The sequence below is a fragment of the Schistocerca piceifrons genome, chromosome 6 (assembly GCF_021461385.2).
Source record: "Schistocerca piceifrons isolate TAMUIC-IGC-003096 chromosome 6, iqSchPice1.1, whole genome shotgun sequence".
NCBI classification, from domain to species: Eukaryota; Metazoa; Arthropoda; class Insecta; order Orthoptera; family Acrididae; genus Schistocerca; species Schistocerca piceifrons.
This window is the reverse complement of record NC_060143.1, coordinates 400,114,971-400,133,075: the sequence shown is the minus strand read 5'-3', so window position 1 is coordinate 400,133,075 and position 18,105 is coordinate 400,114,971. Positions and strand designations below refer to the sequence as shown.

The window sequence follows — 18,105 nt, the reverse complement described above, 5'->3', positions numbered from 1 at the left end:
TTCACTTATCAGTACGATTATGAACACAGATCTGCAGAGCTTGACTGTGAAGGGTAAAGCTGTTTGTTTCAGTTATTTCCGCCTACATTCCGAAAGTTGATATTTCTTTGAATAGATAAAAAAAATTGACATAAGATGACTATGTGGAAAGCGATCATACGATATACATACATTTTTATTCAACTGTCTTGATCCCAAAGTTTTTTTGAACAGAATTACTGGTTTCCACTAATCAGTAACCATCTTCATATTCTACAATAGATTTAAAAGAAAATACACTACTAGCTACCAGTTACTTCTTTCCCAAAGTAAATGCCTTACCATTTTGGAGAAACTTGAAATTTGTGGCAGTAAAATACAGCCTCTTGATTTGGTTCGTAACTAGCAAAGTGATTTCAGTCAGAACTTTTATTTCGAAATCTTTGAAGAACTTATTTTCTGACGCTTGAGTTCTTAGTATGAAGTGTTATCGTGCGCTGTCGAATGTTTACAGACGTCTACAGGGCAGCCGTCTTATGCAGATCTTTGTGTGCACACAGCACAAACACAGCACACGGGTCAGTGCGTTGCTCCCTTCGAGAGCGCCTGCTACCTCGAATAGCGCAAAACGAACTGTAGTCAAGGTCAAATAAGATGGAAGCACGGGCAGCCTGCGTCCTGCGTCATCTAGCGGCGACCGCTGCATTTCACTGCCTTCCCACTGTAAATTATACTGTCTCTCATTTATTTCATTGGAGTGTTCTCGTAATTTACTTCTTTTCTGTTGATTTACGACCTTTTCCTTTTCATTTTCATTTTTATTACTTATTGTTCTAATCACAATATAAAGTGGAATTTGAGTAACAGACTAATATATATGTTCTCGAAGCTTATTCCATCTTCTTCCTGTGTAAGACTATAGTGTCACCAAGACATTTTTCTTTTAGAATGATTTCTGTAATAAATTTTTATTTCTCGAACATTTTGTTAAATTCTCATCAGCTGTAAACTATCAGAAGACGTGCACATTCTTCATTGGTTAAAAAAAATTATTTACTTACGTACAATTGTAATTATTTGAAATCACTATCCTTTCAAATGAACCTTGTTTTAATTATATCGTATAATTATCTGTGCGATACGTTGTACCATGTAAGAGTTAGTTAGCATTGAAGTTAGCCAGTCAGCCTGTTGCGCGTACAAATTCAAGCGGCCCGTCAGGGACGGTGTCGTCAAACGTGTGCTTCGTTTGGTTTTCTCAAACGCAACAAGAGATAATTTTAAAACTGGGGCAACTAAAATCGTTGTACATAACTGCTTGACAATTTGTACAGAGAAGATTAAAAAAACATGTATTAAAACTATTGAAATGAAACTGAATGAAATGCCCAGTGGTCCGCTGTAGCTGTGTTTGTTCCTAAGAGGTCTGTTCAGAAAATTTCGGAACTTTGTCCACAAAATTTTTTCTACCCTTACCTTTTAGTTATTGTGCATGGTCTCCTTCGATATACCGTCCGCCTCGATTGACACACCGCTTCCGATTCCACTTCCGAAAACGGTCTCGTTGCTCTTCTTGCTGGATCACGCGATGCGCCCTCTGCGAATTTTCTTTTGCTCGTCTGTCGTACCAAATCTTCGTCCTCTCAACGCTGTTTTCAACTTTGGAGAGAAGGTTATTGAGAGTATGGAGGTTGAGACAGCACAGTGGTTTCGTTTTTTGTGCAACAATCACGCATTAACAGAGATAAATGTGCGGGTGAGTTATTGTGATGCAAGAGCCATGAATTGTCTAGCCACATTTCAGGCCATCTCCTTCCCACAGTTTCTCGTAGGCGTCGCAACGCGTCGCGACAGTACCATCGAGTAATAATTTATCTCTGTGACACGAATTAACGATGAACTAATCCTTCAAGGTCAAAGAAAACTATCAACATGGCTTTGACATTTGACCTGACCAGACGAGCTTTTGTTGACCTTGGAGAACTTCTCCTGACCCATGAAAATTGAGCCTTGGTCTCAACATCATAACCGTAGACCCACATCTCATCACCGGTTATGATTCTCTTAAGGAACATCTCGTTCTCATTTGCGCGATCCAGAAGCTCTTCACAGATTGTGAGCGAAGGTCTTTCTGGTCTTCACTCATGAGCCGGGGGACGGACTTGGCGGCAACAAGATGAATTCCAACATGGTTTGTCAGGATTTCATAACATGATCCAACTAAAATGTCACGTTCTTCTGCGGCCGCTCGGACAATCTTTCTTCGATTGGCATATACAGTTTCGTTGACGTTCCTGACATGAGAGTCGTCGGCAGACGTCGAAGAGTGTCCTCAACGAGGGTCATCTTTAACTTCTGTCCGGCCGTTTTTAAATCACGTGAGCCATTCGTAACACGGAGTACGGCTTAAGCACTCATCGGTGTAGGCTTCCTGCATCATTTGGTGAGTCTTTGCAAAGGTTTTCTTGAGTTTCACGCATAATTTAACGCAAACGCGTTTAGCCTCAAACTCTGACATCTCATGGAACTACGAGCAGCATGTGCCATCTACAGTACTGAACACTAATAACTAACAGAATACAGCTATGAATCTTCCGGCAGTTACACATTAAGCAGAGGTGTGTGCAGGGATGCTACCCGCATTTCGCTCCAACACACCATTGGCACGAAATTACGAATGTTCCGGAATTTTTTTGAAGAAACTTCGTATAAACCCACACAACCGGTTCCGCTACTTTTAAGTTGCATCTTCAGCTGCAAATATAAATGCTGTCATAGGTTACGGAATACAGCAGAGTAAGAATTGGCGTAGCTAGGTTAAGTTTCAGCCTTCCTCAACCGATAAAAAGCCATCGTCTGTTGCTAAAACGACCGTCGTCAGTGATGAATGTCATGCCTGAGTTAAGTTGCGGACGGTACAATTTCTGATTGAAATATGCTGTTGTTGGCCTATGTAGATGATATTCATGGAAGTACTGGGTCTTTGCCACCAACACAGCAGCTAACAACATAAGCTACGAGCGTGTGCTGTGACTGCCGTCCGGGCACTGAGACGATGGCGGAAATTTCATCATTAACCTCCTTTTCCAGATTTTGTTTTGTACCAGGACTGCTGACTATCTGCAAACAAACAAAGAATTAATTACGCAGCTTTATTCTTTTGATATGATACTACCCCTCTTATGTGAATTATAAAATAAAAGTGAGTGTAATCCTCGCGCTATGGGTATGTGTTGGTTCATCCTTTGCATGTTATCAGTGTCAGCGTGAGGAACTAAACGTAAGGAGGAGTTCTATCGGTGGAGACACGTCATGAATAGAGAACGTAGCGTTTTCCGGGAAGGGTGACAACATCAGCGCGCCTTGACATTTGTCGGCGTTCCTGGAGTAGAGCATTGGAGCCTGCGGCAAGCTGCCCGCGTCCCACCACCGCTGTGCGGGTTGCCTACTGTTGTGGCGCTACATTTCACGACTTGGCTCACGTACAGCATTTTCCATGTAGTTCTGCACCCTGCCGCCGGTTAATTGGGTGTTCTTGTTGTCGACTTGCGTCCGATTTCGTCCAGAGTTCCACGCGCCTACATCTACTCGTACACTGCGCAACAAAATTGACTGATCATTTTCTTGAAATCCGTAATTATCTCCATTGCAATGCATAAGTTCGAAATTTGGCCCAGTGGTGCCTAAAATGTTGTTCTGTAATGGTGCAAGAGCGTAACAGCCTTCACCGTCTGGCTCGGCAAGGCTTCAAACAATGAAGTGTCGACACATATGAAAAATAGGCCACACCTCATATGTTCACGTGATACGTCTAGGATGGTGTTGGACGGAATTGTGGTCAAATTTGATTCCAATGTGACATTATTAACCTACCATACAGCTCGCATGAGATTCTGATCCCTGACCTTTTCTATCGCATGTATCGACACTTTATTTGAAGCTTCGCCGAGCCCTAAGGTGAAGTCAAAGGGCACCACGCTTTTTCACTATTACAAAGCAATAAGACATTGCAACTCCTTTGTTGTTCAGAAGTACGATGCAAAGTTCCTTGCATACATATCCGCAGGAGCAGCCACTGCGGCGACGACAGTCGTTAGGAAATACATGGAATTCGCGTATACAATATTGCAATACCTTTTCCTTCGCACATGCATGCATGTCCGGAGGAACATTATACCGTATATCTGAACAACACAGGCACTGGAATAGCGTATTTATCCGCCGACACCGATGGTTCAGATGACTCTGAGCACTATGGGACTTAACTTCTGAGGTCATCAGTCCCCTAGAACTTAGAACTACTTAAACCTAACTAACCTAAGGACATCACACACATCCATGCCCGAGGAAGGATTCGAACCTGCGACCGTAGCGGTCTCGCGGTTCCGGACTGTAGTGCCTAGAACCGCTCGGCCACTCCGGCCGGCCGCCAACATCGAGCAAGTGACTTTAAAGTAAAAGCCTTCCAGGTACGATACATCATGGATTTACGAATGCAGGTTATAAGCAACAGGTTGACGACATTTGGAAATTTGGGTCTGGCCGTGGAGTGTACCCGGATAGCACTAATGGTAAGGCGACCTCTCGAATCCCGGTCTAGCACAAATTTTCATAGTCGATATTCCATTATACATCTGACGGTTGTCCATATTGGCAACTGTGAGTACGTTTCATGTATTACACAGGAAGGTTGGAGGCAACTTTCACCCAGAATTCAAACGTATGTGCCACAATGGGAGACAATTACAGGGTTTCCAAAAAATACCGCGCAGTGTTTTAGTAAAAACTGTACCAGATTATGGTTCAAATGGCTCTGAGCACTATGGGTTCAAATGGTTCAAATGGCTCTGAGCACTATGGGACTTAACAGCTGTGGTCATCAGTCCCCTAGAACTTAGAACTACTTAAACCTAACTAACCTAAAGACATCACAAACATCCATGCCCGAGGCAGAATTCGAACCTGCGACCGTAGCGATTGCGCAGTTCCAGACTGAAGCGCCTAGAACCGCTCGGCCGCTAGTGGCCGGCTGTACCAGATTACCTACAGTAGTTCCTGAGAATAGCCTTCCCATGTAGACAGAAAAATGTAGTGGGGGCTATAATTTGTAATGTGTATATATATATAGATGGAATTACTATTGTCTGGTTGTGCGGTTGCATTGAAATGCTTATTTGCATATCCTAGCATGTAACTACACTTCATCCCCATTCTACGTTTGTTGCGTGCCGCCTTCATGTTGGTGCAGTTTTAATGGTCAGCAGTGTGTGAAGCCCATCCTCTTATTACGTGTCATGCACGTCAACAGCACGTACGAAAGGCGGCTGTACGCGCACCGGAAGAGCGACGCAATAAAGCGGTGCTCCGGCGCGCCGGACCAGCCAGCGCTGGCGAGACCCGGGGGGAAGCGGTGCGGGCAGCCGCGGGTCCCGCTCGGCCGCACACGTTACACGGCGCGCAGTGCTCTCTGGCGCGCGCTAATGAACTGTGACGCGCCGGCCACCGGCCACTGCCGCAGCGACGCTCGCCGCGCCGCCGACTGTGACGTGGCGTAGCGGGCCGCCGATTTATCCACGCGGAAACCCGCGGTGAGCTATGCGGAGCGTTACGCAGCGCGGCCCAAATACACAACTCTCCGGCCCTCTCACCAGTGTGACTTCCTTGGTATCTGATGAGTTGAGCTAGAAAGTCACGACGTTGTTGCGACAAGTACTATCAGCAGTCAAGCACTCCCCGCGGCGACAGAAAATCATTTTGCGTAGGTATTTAACATTTTGCCAAATAGTACCTCATGTATGACTCTTGTGAATAGAACGATCGATGTGGCGCCGTGGTTAGCACACTGCATTTGCATTTGGGAGACGTTGCTTGATCTATAATACAATCGCACCAAAAAGTGTTGGCACACGTGCGTATTTATAGTTGCTGGTTACAAACGCCACACCTTCCGGTACACAGCGCATGTACGTGCTACCTCACATACCAGACATTATAATTCTGCCAACAGTGCCTACCATTAACAAAGAAATGCAGCGTTAAGGGCAAACAGGTATCTGCTCTGCTCTAAAAAGTATTGGCACAGAGCATGGCTTCTCGGAATGTTGCTGGGTTTTCAGATACCGGAACGCCATCTGCTGACACAATAGACACTGCGTGTTGTTGACGGCCCAGTCGCTAGTAGTTGCTGTGCTGCGCGATAGTGGTCAGCATGGGGCCGAAGAAGAAGGAACATTCAGTGGCGTTGCGTGAGAGAGTGGTATGGCTCCATCCACAAGGGAGAAGCTATCGAGAAATCGGAGTTGAGGTGTCTGTTTGTTGCACCACGGTACGAGCTATCATTCATAAATATAAAGAGACTGGAACAACAGTGAATAAGTGCCGTCCTGAAGTCCAAAAGTGCCTACAACCCGAGAGCGTCGCCGTATCATCGCACATGCTCGGAAGGAACCTGCTACAAGTGCAGCAACTATTGCTGAGGTTGTTCAGACAACGTCCGACAAGACGGTTGGTGCTCAAACTGTACGAAATATGCTGAATGAGGCTGACATGCATGGACGTTCTCCCGGGAAAAAGCCCATACATATCGGAAATTAACCGGCTGAAACGCCTGCAGTTTCTCAAGGACTACATCAACAAGCCGATGGAGTTTTGGAGGAGGAGGAGGAGGAGGAGGAGGAGGAGATTAGTGTTTAACGTCCCGTCGACAACGAGGTCATTAGAGACGGAGCGCAAGCTCGGGTGAGGGAAGGATGGGGAAGGAAATCGGCCGTGCCCTTTCAAAGGAACCATCCCGGCATTTGCCTGAAGCGATTTAGGGAAATCACGGAAAACCTAAATCAGGATGGCCAGAGACGGGAGGAGTTTTGGAACACTGATATTTACCGACGAATCGAAGTTCAATGTTTTCGGATTTGATGCAAGAAAGAAAGTTTGGCGCAAGCCCAATACGCTCCTCGACATCAAACACATGCATCCCACAGTCAAACACGGTGGGGGCGTTATCATGGTCTGGAGCTGTATGGCTGCGTCCGGTGTTGGAAATCTAGCTGTAATCCACGGTACAATGGATCATATGAGATACATCGACGTGTTGCGAGGTAATTTACACGCTAGTGCACAGACATTGGGCCTTACTGGGGTGTTTCATTTCCAGCAAGGCAAAGACCCAAAATATACCGCCATGAAAACCCGGGAGCGGTTACTGTACAATGCCCCCAGAAGGGTTCTAACACCACCTCAGAACCCTGATTTGAACCCAATTGAGAACCTGCGGGCTCATCTTGACACACAAGTCAGAAAAAGGCATCCGTCCGGTAAAAACGACTTGGAGAAAGTTCTCCTGGAGGAATGGTCGAAATTTACCCCTGATATCACCCAGAATTTAATACAAAGCATTCCTAGGCGTTTATGTGCTGTTGCAGATGCTAAAGGGATGCACACTAGCTATTAGAAGGTGAACACCAATGAAGAAAACGAACACACTGTCCGATTCATACGCGTGTTCCAATATTTTTTTGGATGCAGAAGAGCGATGTTTATTTTCTAACACTCAATCCTGGCTGTTAAGGGACCCACACTGATGAACAGTATTCAAGAATCGGTCGAACAAGCGCCTTGTAAGCCACTCCTGTCATGGATGAGTTACATTTCCTTAAGATCCGGCCTACGAATCTCAGCCTGGCATCTGGTTTTCCTGCTATTTGCTTAATGTGATCACAGATCCAGATAAATATTCGGTCAGGATAGATATTTCTAGATACAATTTCATCGGTCTGGATAGATATTCCTAGATACAATTTCTTCCATTCCATTGTTCCACCTAATACAGCAACCAGTGTAAGATCTGAGATAAAAATACAGTCTTGGTTGCGAAGGTTTTTATTTTCAAATTTCAGTGACGCGTTTCGCCAGTGGTAGGCATTTTCAGATTATCTGCAATGGAAAAAGTTGCAAAAGTAGGTATAAGGAAACGTACTGATCCCACCTTGTGGAAGATCGTACTCTGTTGGATAAGATTTTATGCAAACTTAACAGAAACTGGTCACGGAGCACGCCGTCCATAAAAATGATTAGACGATGCGAATAAATCGGAAAAATGCGATTAGGATATGAAAAAGCTGAAAATCCCCAATGACTGTCAAGTGGGTTCGTGATAAACACTAGGACGATGAAAGATCTTAGACCGTTTCGGTTCTTTTCAGGAGCCCACTTGACAGACACTGTGTGTTTTAAACTCTTTGCTATCATAATCGCATTTTGTCGGTTTATTCGCATCGTGTAATCATTTTTATGGACCGCGTGCGCCGTGCCCAGTTTCTGTAAGTTTTCATAAAAACTTTACCGTAGAATACGTCATTGCACAAGGTGGGATCAGGACGTTTTCTTATACGAAGTTTTGTAATTTTTTCTACTGTAAATAATCTGTAGACGCTTACCACGGGCGAAAAGAGTCACTGAAATTTGAAAAAAAAATAATAATAAAAACATTCGCAACCAAGACTGTATTTTTATCTCACATTCCTAGATATTTTACGGTGGTAGCTGTTACCAGCAGTCTGTCATCAGTTGTGTAGTTTTAGAGTAGTGGATTTCTTTTCCTATGTTTGCGCAGTTTCTTACATGTATTCACCTTCAGGGTTAATTTCCAGAGCTTGCACCATTCATCAATCCTTTGCTGGCGATTCCCCAAATCAATAGTGTCTTATGGCGTTGCTACTTTTTTTATAGACAACTGCTTCATCCGCGGACAGTCTTTAAGAGATTCCATCGTTTTCTGCTAGATGCATTGTAAACAGCAACTTTCCTATCACACTTCCTTGGGGTACTCCGGAATCTACCTTTACATCCGCCGATTTTATTCCATTAAGGGAGACGTGTTTAGTTATATTTGCAGTGAAGTCTTGAATCTAGTCGCAAATCTGTTTCGATACTCGCTGAGCTCTGTTTTTTTTTCACTAACCGACAGTAAGGGATGGTATCAAATGCCATCCTGAAGTCAAGGAACACGGCATCAACCTGAGTGCCGTTGTCGATACCGCTATGGATCTCGTGGAGGAATAGAACGAGCTGGGTTTCGCAAGTTCTCTGTTTTCAGAATCCATGTTGATTTTTACAGAGGAGATTTTCGTTCTCCAAAATATGCCCCATAATTCTACAACAGATTGTCGTCAACCACACAGGTCTGTAATTGCGTGTCCTGAGCTTTCTTTCAGTCTGTAGGTACCTTTCGTTTCTCCAGCGATTTACAATAAACTGCTGTTAGTAGGGGAGCGAGTTCTTCCTCATTATCTTTGTAGAATCTTGTAGGCATTTCATCTGGTCATGAAGCCTTTCCACTAATAAGAAATTGTAGCTGCTTTCCTATTCCGTGATCGATTATCTCAATACCTGCTGTTTCGACGTTCGTACGGTTATTGAAAGGAGGGACTGTGTCACGATCTTCCACGTTGAAACAATTTCGGAAGATCGAATTCAGTATTTCAGCCTTCTGTTTTCTTCCGTTTCGGTGTCAGTTTGGTCACAGAGTGAATAAACAGAGCATTTAGACCCGCTTACTTTACATAAGGCCAGAACACCGTGAGGTTTTTACTCAGATCGGTTGACAAAGTTTTACTTTCAGATTCAATGAACGCTTCTTTTATTGCTCTCTTTACCCTTCAAATCCCAGTCCGGCCATTCAACTTTAGGTTTTCCGTGATTTCCCAAAATAGCTCCTGGCAAACGCCACGATGGTTCTTTCGAAAAGGGCACGGCCGATTTCCTTCCTCGTCCTTTCATAATTCGAACGTGTGCTCCGTCTCAAACTCACGCACTGTTGAACATTGTCTGGGCGCTGTTTCATGATAATCATGCGTGTACTCAGGAAAACGTGACATCACTTGTCACCATATTAAATGCGCTTCATGCAAAAACTATATCTATTTAAAATTGTACAGTTTGCTAACACAGTTTTATGGGTAGTGGTGGGTAGATCAACGGAGTGCAACAAAGACATTTTCATACTTTCAGAGACTGATCTTTTAGCCACCCAAGCTTTCTTGGTTAAAATATTGAAGCGCCAAAGAAACTGCTATAGAGATGCGTATTCAAATACAGATATATACAAACAGGCAGAATACGGCGCTGCGGTCAGTGTCTGGCGCAGTTGTTATATCGGTTACTGCTGCTACAATGGCAGGTTATCAAGATTTAAGTGAGTTTGAACGTGGTGTTATAGTCAGCGCACGAGCGATGGGACACAGCATCTCCAAGTTAGCCATGAAGTGGGGATTTTCCAGTACGACCATTTCACGAGTGTACCGTGAATCTCCGGAATCCGGTAAAAAATTAAGCCTCTGGCGTCGTTGCGGCCGGAAAAAGATACTGCAAGAACGGGACCAACGACGGCTGAAGTGAATCGTTCTACGTGACGGAAGTGCAGCTCTTCCGCAAATTGCTGCAGATTTGAATGCTGGGCCATCAACCGTGTCAGCGTGCGAACCATTCACGAAACATCGTGAATCCATGTAAGGTGTACCACTGTCTTTGGCTTTTCAGTGTACATGAACTTATTTTTGTTTGATGGTTGAGAAACTATGGAGTACTAGCATGCTCACATGCATTGCACAGTTCCGTAATTTCAAACATGCTATCACGTATTGCAGCATGCTTTATTTAATAACGATTGCTTAACAGCACTTAAAGCAAACGCCACGTGTTTTATTTCAGTTTAGCCTGCAGTAAAGTGTGTTATTACAGGTCGGGGAACAATAGCTGCGGTGTGTTATCTTGGTGCCGGCCGGAGTGTCCGAGCGGTTCTAGGCGCTACAGTTTGGAACCGCGTGACCGCTACGGTCGCAAGTTCGAATCCTGCCTTGGGCATGGATGTATGTGATGTCCTTAGGTTAGTTGGGTTTAAGTAGTTCTAAGTTAAGGGGACTGATGACCTCAGCAGTTAAGTCCCATAGTGCTCAGAGCCATTTGAACCATTTGCTATCTTGGTTGCGCAAGTAAGAACTTCAGGATCAAGGAAAAACATCTTTAGGAATATTCAGAGAACAGTGAACAATAAATTACACATGTCTATGTCGATTCAAATTATTATCAGTAACTGCATTTGGTTGTTCTGTATGTCAGTCATTGTCAAAATCTTGACTGTTGAAAACTTGTTAGTCACAGATGATTGATCAAACTTCCTTTTCCAATCAGTATACTCCTTTCAGACAACTCCGCTCCACTCTAAATTAGTAGTGTTGCATGGACACAATTTCATGTCCATAAAGTCACACCGCCATATAATATTCATGTCAGACTACACATCAGTCACAATTACAACCTTCCATTCTACATTCCGTATACTATGCTGAAATATTACGTAATTAGAGTGTTGCACTGTAACATAACACAAATAAAAACTCAAAGCATAAAGGTTACACTTACGTTGTGATATACGATCTACACAGCAATAATAATAAGAAATATATACCTAGAAGGTTGCACTTGCATAAACGAAGGTAGTTCAGACTAGAAGGTCGAAAACGAAAATTGCAGAGTATGTGTCGTACGCTGTGGCAAACAATGAACGACGGAGTGGTAGCAACCGATGCTATTTGCGAAGTGTTTAGCTGGCGCCGTGCACGTCTGCTTGCGGCAACCTGCAACGCCTTCATGCCTTGTGGGTTGTCGGTACTGACTGTTAAAGGCAGGAAGTACTTTTTCGGAACAACAGCACGAGCAGGTGCATTTTCGTAATTTTCTTGTGGCGTGTGCACAGTGATCGTGTGCTCACCAGTGAGGGAAGCGGCATATCTGGTTGTGTGTACTGTACTGAGATCATCAACTGTGATACTTTCCTAAAGATTCTAATTACTTAGTAGCGCTGCACAAATGACTACATGCAGACGGCTACAATACGTGATTTATCTGCATATAAATACAATGCGAACACGGTAAAAAGAGAACGATTTTCCTAAAGAAGTAAAAAAATCATGTGTTTCATGTGCATACTGGGAAACCGATTGGTATGTAAAGTAGCAGTTTAATATGTTTTTCTCGTTTACAATTTTCGATTCGTTATGGCAACATGGGCACTCTACTTTGTCATTGGTTCTGCCAGTTTTATTTTCGGACTGATTCGTCGTTGCCAGAATTTGCTCCATGTACGAGGTTGAATCAAATAGAAATCGGATTTTTTTTATAAGTTTATTTAAGATTCAGAAGAATTCATACACACGAACTTATTGTTAGATATAGTCTTCTAACGGGAAACACATTTTTCCCAGCGGATGAACTGTTTCTTGATCCCGTTTTGGTAAAGTGAACGTTGCTGTGACAGCAGCCAGTTGTGCAAGAACACTTCGGCAGCTCCATCGGCGTCAAATCGGTGTCCTTCGACAGCTTCCATTAGCTGTACAGGCTAATGAAAATCGGATGGCAATAAGCTGGTTCAAATGGCTCTGAGCACTATGCGACTTAACTTCTTAGGTCATCAGTCGGCTAGAACTTAGAACTAATTAAACCTAACTAACCTAAGGACATCACACACATCCATGCCCGAGGCAGGATTCGAACCTGCGACCGTAGCGGTCGCTCGGCTCCAGACTGTAGCGCTTAGAACCGCACAGCCACTTCGGCCGGCCGGCGATAAGCCTGGACAGTGGAAGAGATGTTGTATGGACTAGAAAATTCATGAATTTTTTGTTAGATTTGCACGCCTCGAGACGATGAAATTTGTGCTCTGCGTGACACCCACCTTCCGAAAACTTACCGAAATCCAAGTAATGATCGTCTGAGCACTACCGTATCTTCTGCCAATCTCACTATCAGTTTCAGCAACTTCATTCGGCAACAGTCTTTAGTACACTGGATAAAAGCCCGCTTGGCTAGCCGCGCGGTCTAATGCGCTGCTTCCCGAGCGGTTCCCGGCACGAATCCGCCAGGCGTATTTGTGTCGAGGTCCGATGTGACGGCCAGGCTGTGGATGGTTTTTAAGGCAGTTTTCCATCTGCCTCAGCGATTGCGGGCTGGTTGTCCTTATTCAGCCTCAGTTACACTATGTCGGTGATTGCTACGCAAACAAGTTCTCCACTTACGGGTACACCATCATTACTCTACCACCATACAATAACCCTGGGTTCGATGTGGGACGGCGGGAGGTGGATGGATTGCTGTAGCCTGTTGTGGGGTTGTGGACCACTGTGGGCTACGGCGGACGAAGCATCTCCGTCATTTCTATGTCCCCAGTTCAATACAAAATACACACACAAACTGGATAAAAATGCGAATATTCTCCTCATTCCCGCTGGCCCCTGGCCGAACTCGGTGAGCTGCATTCTCAATGTTTCCCGCCCACGTAAAAACTAAGTCTGCCATGCGTTCACTTGAGAGTTTCTCAAGCTATTGTCACGGCATTGTGCCGCCAGTCTTTTCAGAATTTCGAATTGTTTTACGCCCACTGTTGTGAGAAAGTTGATTCTAAGGCGTTACGCAGGAGGTGACGTTACCCGTTGCTCTGACATTGCGTTTCTGATTATAGAAACGGTACGTTCTCGCTGCGGAGAACAATCACTGCAAACGAAGGCAACAAGGAGCAGAGATCGCTCCACTTTCTGTTTGCAAAAAGGAACGTAAAACAAAAATTCCGGTTTGTATTTGATTCACCCTCTTATAATTAGCTTTCATTATGATTAACTAAGATCAATAGTTAGTTCAGAAACATAGTTTTACATGTATATGAATGTGTAGTGACAGTTGAAAAGCTGTACCAAAACTGGAACTCGATTTGGGATTTCCTGTTTATCGCGAGAAGTCTTCTTATCTGAGTAGGCCAGACTCAAACATTCTGAACACTACTTCCAGAGGATCACCGTGAGCTATGTTGCAATAGCAGCGCTGGAGAAATGGAGTCGATGGAAGACTGTAGGTTCCCCTGCCACATATCGTAATTGATTGCGGATGCTGACACGGGTGAATGTGTACGGTAATAGCAACAAAACAGTTTCAGTCTACATGGATCCACAAATGGATCGTTTGCGAGAGAACTGTGAATGTTTGGTTACGATCTGCCACTGACTTCAGTACGGAATGTTGTCCTATTTAGTACCAATGTATTTCAAACGTAAACACCCCTAACGGATTTGTTGTATACGACTTCGTACGCAGTGGTGAGGAGAGGTGGGCTACAGAGCGATGTGGCACCTGTCGTCGTAGGAAAGCTGGACAGGAGCGGAAAAATTAGCGAACAAATTAATCACAGTAAACAGAATATTTTAATCACAGTAAACAGAATATTTACCTAACGTGTATTTCTCCAGACGAACGAATACTCAATGCAAATACTGCAGCAAGAAACAGAATCCATCTACCTCAGAGTCAACCAAGAAGAGTCTCTCTCACGTACTGTGTTGAGGAGTCCTGACTAGACGGCGTCCGCGTAATGTCACGTGGCGGTATAGCTCCAAGTGCGAGTGCGGCTGAGTCGCTGCCGCCGGCCATCCCATAATGCGGCTGCATAGGGAGCTCGAAGTACAGAGCTGCCGAAGTTATTCCTTAGCTTGCGCACACCATTGAGTCAGCCAGATCCCGTGCGACCTCTGTCGGCATCAGACGGAACCTTGGAATTCCGTTGCTACGACCCCCGAGGGGTAGTATCGATACGTGATCCGCAATATTCGGCTGTTACGAATGGCCGTTGCCTAGAAAGTGGTACGAGGAACGTTCTCTGGGACATGTGATCGGCATGTCGCCAATCCATCCAGCCGTTATTGCCAGTAAATGAATCCTGATGATGCCGCTACTTCTTTGTTCCAGCAGTTCCTCGTCTGGCCTCTTGAGACTGGGTGCACACCGTATCAGAACTACCTGCCTATCTCAGGAAAAAAAGTCTAGTAGTATCGACATGTGATCCGTAATATGCGGTCTGTTACGAGTGGCCGTTGCTTAGAAAGTGGTACGAGGAACGTTTTCTGGGACATGTGATCGGCATGTCGCCAATGAATCCAGCCGTTATTGCCAGTAAATGAATCCTGATGATGCTGCTACTCCTTTATTCAAGCAATTCCTCGTTTGGCCTCGTCACACTGAGTGCACGCCGTATTAGACCTACCTACCTCAGAAAAAAGTCTGTGGAGGTAGCGAAGACAGTCAGTTTCTTCATCGTTTCTTGTCAGCAATTCTGTGTCGATGTCACAAGATACTCGCACTCCTCAAACACCATCGATGCACATTTAGTATTATGAATGCATGCTGAAAAATAATCCCTGCAAATTTTTCACTCTGTTTTTTATTCTGAGGTATTACATGTCGTGCATATCAGTCGATCGACTTCCCTGCTTCGTCGACACAATGGCAAACCTCTACGAATTGTAACGTGTAACAAGGCCATGTGTAACGTTATTATGTCGGTGTGTGAGAGACAGAGTGCTGTAATCGAGTTCTGAATGCGAAGAGTTCGTCGACACATGGAGCACTCTCTCCTTAAGCATGTCAGTACCAGACCAAGTACGACATCTGCAACAATCCGACGCCTTGATTACTCTTCTGTCGATCATCCTCCATACAGTCCTAACTTGGCCTCATCCGATTTTCATCTTTTTTCAAGCCTTAAAGAAGAACTTCGAGAACTTTACTTTGATAGTGATGAAGCATAGGCGAGATTGTCGTTTTGTCAACAAGGTCAAACATTCTACAGGGATGGTATCAACGAACTGTTCTCTCATTGGAGAAGTGTGTCGTCGCCATGGTGAATATGTTGAGAAATAAATATGTAGACATAGGCTGTCAGTAACATTTGTTTTATTTGAAAACCTTTAAGAGTTTTCACATAAAGCATTTCGAGGCATTACATTTCAGCATGCCCTCGTACGTGTTCCGCACGCAATTGTACACTGCCTAGTCACATGAAAGTGGCCCCCTATCAGAAGCCTCAATAACCACATTTAACAGTGCAGACTGTTGCGGGACGAGCAGGAAGAGGGTTATTAAGGCGCTGGAAGGTACCAACGTGTATGTCGAGCCATAACGACTCATGTGCCGTAGGCAACTGCGTTCCGTTTTTCGGTTGAGGATCGATGGCACATACAGCCTGACCAAGTTGGTTCCAGATTTTCCATTGGGTTTAAATCCGGGGAGTTTGGTGGCAATGGGACTACAATAAACTCATCCTGGTGGTTTTCGAACCACGCACGTACGCTACGAGCTGTGTGGCACGTTGCATTGTCCTCCTGGTGGATGCCATCATGCAGAGGAAAAACGCACTGCAAGGAAGAATGAACATAGTTGCATACTTTTCCTGATGCATTATGCCTTCCACAGTGAGGAGATCACCCAAGGAATGCCCTCTGGCCTGAATGCTTCCGACGATTGTTGCAGGGTATTGGATTTCAGACGTGACACGCCGTGCACGTCAACGGCCATCTGTCCGATGGAGCATAAAACATGATTCGTCTGAAAAGGCCACCTTTCGCTTCTCACTGGACGTCCAGCTGAGGTGCAAATTTCAGCGTTCGACCCTAGTGAACAGCAGTCAGCAAGAGGGGATGAACCAGGTGCCAGCTGCTGAGACCCTTACACAGCAACGTTCGCTGAACGGTCGTTTAGAAGACACTGTTGGTACCTTCTTGATTCATCTTGGCGACGAGTTGTCGATGCCGATTTGGATAGCGTCTTTTCGCCATGCGTGATGTACTTAACTAAGGCGGCGTGCAAATAGTTTACAAACGTAGCAATTTCAGAAATGCTTACACCATTGGCCCGAAAGCCACATAGCAGTTTCAGAAATGCTTACACCCTTCTCCCGAAAGCCAATAATCACGCCCTCTTAAGCATCAGATGAATCACTCCGTTTCCGCAATACGACAACGACTGCACCGTTTTTCCGAGAGTATCTCCCCCCCCTACACGCCATCTGTCGTCTGTAAGTTGTTATTGCACGTTGACGGGGAACATTGGCTGTAGTCACATTACTGTGACTGGACCGTGTGTTTCCTGTTAAAGTAGGTGAAGTTACAGCCAAATTTGAAGCGGTGTTGATTGAAAAGTGTACATTTCAAGTACATTTTTACTAACTAGGTCAATATTTCATACAGAAGTAGGTGGCCTATCGTAACCAAACATCCACAATTATGTCGCAAAGCTTTAGCTATTAATTATGCCCCCTTCCCCACACAAACACACCTGGATGGGCAGGGGAATATACCGCAGTATCCTCCCAGTTGCGAGTCCATTGCATATGATGCAACAAAGAAAAGAAAGAGTCGGCGTAGCATTATAACTGTGAGGTCCGCAGGATTTGTTGAGCCGCGTAATTGAAAAGGGTCTTCTTCCTCCGCACGCAATGGCCCCTTCGCACGCGATTTAAGAGAGTTGTGTCGTAAGTGCATCTGTTGAGTGTAGATTGCTGTAATAGTAAGTGGGCGTATTGTGTGGTGTCATTTTTGTGTTGAGGATGCTGCGAGAAGGAGGTAGATGACGTCCGGTGGCGGCATATTGCGTGCGGTTATACCCAGTTAAATTCGCGCCCAGAAAAGGTCGAAGAAGGTGTACTAATCCTTGTGTCCGAACTCCGGAACTTGCTCCTGCAGGTAGAACGAGGACTGGAGATGCTCAAATGAGAACTGAATGCCAAAATTTGTACGTTGCAAGTGATCGTAGGTTATATTTTCGATCGAACTCGGTCACAAACTTTTTCCTTACGATTAGTTCTTCAGAAACTAAAATGGAAAACGCAGAGCCGGCCGAAGTGGCCGTGCGGTTAAAGGCGCTGCAGTCTGGAACCGCAAGACCGCTACGGTCGCAGGTTCGAATCCTGCCTCGGGCATGGATGTTTGTGATGTCCTTAGGTTAGTTAGGTTTAACTAGTTCTAAGTTCTAGGGGACTTATGACCTCAGCAGTTGAGTCCCATAGTGCTCAGAGCCAATTGAGCCAAATTGGAAAACGCAGAGCATAATTTAAAACAAAATATGATCCGTAGCCATGGATTAGCATAATTATGGAATGTACATAAGTATGTTGTCATACCAACTTAAAAGCCAGGATTATGCGCGTATGTAGGTGGCATAAACTGTACATAGCTTCGCCTCCCATTTCTAGCGCTACGTGTACGCGTCCTTTGCATGTGTCTACAAAAGATGAAAAGCATTTTAAAATTG

At 44.7% G+C, this 18,105-nt stretch overlaps 1 protein-coding gene across 1 annotated transcript in view; it reads left to right on the top strand.

The window, feature by feature from the left end:
- The window catches only part of LOC124803345 (tetraspanin-5), a 310,102-nt gene that overhangs the window by 15,279 nt on the left and 276,718 nt on the right, over positions 1-18,105 (top strand). The window lies entirely within an intron of this gene.